Source organism: Orycteropus afer, unplaced genomic scaffold (genome assembly GCF_000298275.1).
Source record: "Orycteropus afer afer isolate SDZICR_OR568_19922 unplaced genomic scaffold, OryAfe1.0 scaffold00026, whole genome shotgun sequence".
Taxonomy (NCBI): Eukaryota; Metazoa; Chordata; class Mammalia; order Tubulidentata; family Orycteropodidae; genus Orycteropus; species Orycteropus afer.
Window position 1 is genome coordinate 15,498,821 of NW_006921613.1, and position 5,123 is coordinate 15,503,943.

General features: G+C 43.6%; 1 non-coding gene across 1 annotated transcript; it reads right to left on the reverse strand.

Annotated features, from left to right (window-relative positions):
* Positions 1–4,535: 4,535 nt before the first annotated feature.
* Positions 4,536–4,607, reverse strand: TRNAH-GUG. Its single transcript has one exon. It is a non-coding gene; the product is annotated as a tRNA-His (tRNA).
* Positions 4,608–5,123: the final 516 nt, after the last annotated feature.

The following is a 5,123-nucleotide window of genomic DNA, read 5'->3' on the forward strand; positions in this document are numbered from 1 at the left end:
TCAAATCCACCAGCCACTCCTTGGAAGGAAGGTTGGGCAATCTACTTCTGTAGTGATACTGCCTTGGAAACCCAAGGATGGGTCGCTATGAGTTTAATTGACTCAACGGCAGTGAGTTTGGTTTTTTATGTATATATATGATACTGTTTTGGGTTTTTTTGTTTGTTTGGTTGGGGTTTTGTTTTGTTTTTACTGGAATGTTGCTTAAAACATTAAATTGTCTTTGAAGCTTGTTGCACTTTGAAAGACTCAGCACTGACATCTTTTTTCTTCAAAGATGGATTTAAAAGCAGTCAAAAATGGTTTCAAAATAGAATGTGACTGGAAGTATTGAGGTACATTTACTTGTATGGTCTATAGTTTAGCCCTGAAAATAATCCCCAAACAAGAGTTTTAAAAATATTTTTGGCAGCTAGTTGGAGAAAGTGGAATGCCTACTTTGAAACACACACTCAATTGATGCTTAAGCTCCTCTGTGCTCAATTTTAAGGGGTTGGTTTCATTTTGTCATATTCCTACCTACTATTTATTTAAGTAGAACTTTAACAGTGTTTAAGTGCCAGGCACTCTTGTTTACAAATATTAACTCCCTTAATCTTCAAAACAAGCTGCTTTTATTCCTGTCTTGTGAGAAAACTGACATACAGAGACATCATGTTGCTTGCCCAAGGTCACCCAGCTAGTAAGTAGAAAAGCTGGGATTCAAACCCTATGCAGCCTAGTTCCAGGTACCACATGCTTAATTACTAAGCTATACTTAGTAATTAATTAGAGTTAGGACTAACCTCAAGGAAAGGTGTCAGCTATTTACCTCACAGTAAAAAAGTAGGGAAGGAAAAAAATGTCAAAATAACAGAGTGGAGACTAAAAATCTGCAGAAACTAACAAATCCCACCAAGATGGGAACAGCTGGTGCTGGAATGTGTGAGCAGTGTTCTTATACAGGCTGCATGTTTCCTGTTGCTAAGGCCTAGAGATTCAGCTTGGACTCCAAATGGGGAGGGGGCTGGGGTGGGTCCACATTTCCAGAATCAGAAATCACAAAAAGTAAGTGCTAGTTTTAAAAGAAAGAGACCAGAGTAGAGGAAGGTATGTGTGTATGTGTGTGTGCGCACACGCAAGAGTGTGCTGACTGACTGCTCAGGGTGGGTGTTCCAGGATAGCAGGGTCTTAGTGAAGTCATTCCAGGCCAGGGTCTCTAGCTCTCAGCTTTGCTAATCTAGAAACTCCATTTTGTCAGGGCACCCAGAGGTGAGCAGACTCAAGGAAAATAAATCACACCAAACGGATTCTTAAGAGTCTAAATCAAAATACCAACAATGAGAAGAACAAGTACCAACAAATAAGCTTATTCAGAGCAATGTTCTTCCCTGCAGAAAAGTCTACATGGGCGGTCAAATCATTGTCAAAAGTCTGCTTTGTGGGCCTAAACTCAGAGCAAGGGGAATTGATTGAATGACCCCAGAAGAGGATGCAATGAAATGTTGATGAACTGTCTCCAGAATAACTATATACCTGCCAAGAAGGCCATCAGCCAGGCATGCAGGAAAGCATCCTCCCCTTCTGTTACCATGCCAGCAATACAACAATTTACTTCAGCTTTCTTGAGCATCCTGACCTTAGAATACATGTCAGTTATCCTGAATGGGCATGGATGGCTAGAGGGGGTTACCTCAGATGGTGTTTGTTTATGCTTTTGTTGTGTTGGTTGACCATTTTTACTTGTAATACTCTCAGAGGGTAACTTCTCCTAACTTTGTCCCCAGATTCTAGAAGCATTCCTCAAGCACAGAAGCACCTGCAGAGAGGAGTAGGGGTGTGGGGACAAGGCCATCAGACTCAAAGCCAGAGCCTTGCCTGCCTGCCTGCCTTCTTGCCTGCCTTCCTTGCTTCTTTCCTTCCCTGACATCTTATTCCAGTCTGTAGATTTTTTTTTTTTTTTCAATCTGTAGATTTTTAAAACCTTCAGGGTAGTCATTTGATGAGTGGTCCAAGGCATAGAAGTCATCACATTCCTGTCAGCTAGTTCTATTTTCATTGGGGCCATTGATTTTCTAGATATATAACCCATAACCCTAAGCCTAGCAAGTTCCCAAATTCACCTTTCCCCATTCTATTCCACTTAATTTCTTGACTGCTGCTTCCATGGGTATAGATTGTAGATCTAAGTAAAATGGCTGTACTTTTTCCAAGACAGATTTGTTCATTCTTCGGGCAGTCCATGTTGTTGTTAGGTGCCAAGTCGGCTCCGACTCATAGCGACCCTATATACAACAGAATGAAACAGTACCCAGTCTTGCACCAGACTCACAATCCTTGCTATACCTGAGCCCATCATTGCAGTCACTATATCACTCCATCTTGTTGAGGGCCTTCCCCTTTTTTGCTGATCCTCCACTTTACCAAGCATGATATCCTTCTCCAGGGAATGGTCCCTTCTGACAACATAACCAAAGTAGGTGATGCGGTGCAAATCTACAGTTTGTCAACACTGTAATTCAAAGTCATCAATTCATCTTCTGTCTTCCTGAGTCATTATCCAGGTTTCTTATGCTTATGAGGCAGCTGAAAATACCACGGCCTGTACCAGACGCACCGTAGTCTTCAAAGTGACGTTTTTGCTCTTGTGGTGCAGTGAATGGCTTGGAATAGCTCTTGTAGCCATGATCTTTGTGACTCTCACCAGATAACTGGGTGAAATTATACAAATGTAAGGTGCTGTGGCCCACCAAGGGGATTGGACAGCTTGCTAAAAATGTCAGTAAAGTACATGACCACCTTGTGGGGTGAGACTGTGAAATAAGGTGTATGGAATCCTAACGTGAGGATTGGTCAGTTTTGCCATCTCCCCTGCCAGAGGCAGAAGGAGGAATCTCACTGCCACCAAGACAGAGAAGAGCCAAGAGTGGAGCATGTCCTTGGACCCAAGACCTCCGCACTGAGAAGATGGCAGAGAGACTGCAGCAGCAGAGGCAGCAGAACCAAGAGACTGGCACTAGGCAGAGCTGCAGGCTTGCCAGCCCGTGGAGCAAGAAGGCTTTAGGCAGGAGGCTTGCCGGCAGAGTGGGGTGCACCTATTAACAAAGCTGAAAGACTTTTGTTACACTTGTTTGGGGAGGTCAGAGGCCAGGCTACGAGGACAAAGGCCAAAGAGGGGCATGTCTATAGGCATGGCAGAGGCGAGGCTGTCCTGATGGAAGAATTGTATCCTGAGCATTCCTGAGCCTGAACTGTAACTGTTACTTCTCTAATAAACCCCATAATCGTGAATATGGTGAGTTCTGTGTAACCATTGCAATGACTTATTGAACCCAGCAGAGTGAGTGAGTGCCATGGTAGAGACAGTTGGTGTCAAGAGTTGGTAAAAAGTTGGAGGGTGAAGGCATGTCTGGCCTCAAAGGAATAAGCCTTGGGGGTTACTGATGATGATTTTCTCTCCCCCTTGTGAAATTAGGTGAGGTTGGAGGAGGGTGCCATCCTCACATCCTTTTTGCAGCTCTTTAAAGAGCACTTTAAAGAGGTCTTTTGCAGCAGATTTGGCCAATGCTATTAATATATCATTTGATTTCTTGACTGTTGCTTCTATGGGCATGGACTGTGGATCCAAGTAAAATGAAATCCTCGACAACTTGAATCTTTTCTTATCATGATATTGCTTATTGGTTCAGTTAGTTGTGAGGATTTCTTGTTTCCTTTATGTTGAGGTGTAATCCCTGCTGAAGACTGTAGTCTTCGATCTTCATCAGCAAGTGGTTCAAGTCGTCTTCACTTTCAGTAAGAAAGGGTGTGTCATCTGCATATCACAGATTGTCAATAAGGCTTCCTCCAATCTTGATGCCTTGTTCTTCATTTAGTCCTGCTTCTTGGATTATTTGCTGAACATACAGGTTGAACAAGTGTGGTGAGAGACTACAACCCTGAAGCACACCTTTCTTGATTTTAAACCCACAGTATCCTCTTGTTCTGCTGGAAAGAGTGCCTCTTTCTATAGGGACAGGTTCCACTTGAGCATAATTAAGTGTTCTAGAATTCTCCCACATTAGCAACCCTTAAAGCGCCTCTCCATTGTAGTCATATTTTTTGCTTTTCACAGAATCTGAACCAAGAATATAAATTATTGTCTACTCTGCATTTTTCTAATACATAATAAATGTTTGCCCACTGTTTTTATAATCCCTAAACCCAAAGTATTGAATTTTTAGCCCCTGTGAGGCTTTTAGAGGACCAAATATGTGATTGGGCCATTGATAAAAGCCAAATGAGGAAAGAAAAAGGGTATCAAACAGAAAAGTCCGAAAGTAAAAGAACCACACAATGGGGAAGATAGGGGGTTGGTTGATAAACTAGCAGATGAAAAATTTAAAAGAAATAGAAAAGAAAGGTCTATATTTCCCTAAGTCTCCCTAAGGCAAACCTGACTGCCGCGGCATAATTTCGCCCTTGTCCTAAAGTTCAGAAGTTCAACATTATCGGGGGAATAGAATCTCGCTTCCAGAATTCAAAAAGGCGCCCTTGCCGTGCCATTGTTCCCACAATGCCGTGACTCGGATTCGAACCGAGGTTGCTGCGGCCACAACGCAGAGTACTAACCACTATACGATCACGGCGAGCTATCGGAACGCCACAAGAGATGTATTGTCGGGTATTGTCCTAGGTGATCACAGTTTCAATATTCTTAATTATCAATATTCTTTGAAAGGACTGTTGGGCAATCTACTACTGTAGTGATCCTGCCTCCGAAACCCAAGGAGGGGTCTCTGTGAGTCCAATCCCGCTCGACAGCAGTGGGTCTGGTTTGGTTTTTTGGTTTCAATCATCAATCACTGGACTTTCTGCACTGGGCGGCGATCGGATCCGGAAGTGGGGTTGGATTGCCAAAGGCCCTTCCAGACCCTTACACCCCAGCCTGGTCTCTAGGTAATGAACGCGGCGCCGTGGACTCCCCAGCCTGAAGTTTCCACTTGTGGGTCCTCGCCGACTGCGAGAAAGCCAACGTGAAAGTGCTTTGTAAACTAAGGGGCTCTTCTGAGGCCAGTCTTGAGAACACTGAGACTTCCCCGTAGCCCTTACGATATGAAGCCCCAGGGTCGCCCGAATATTGATGTTCTTGGGGTCCCTCTCAT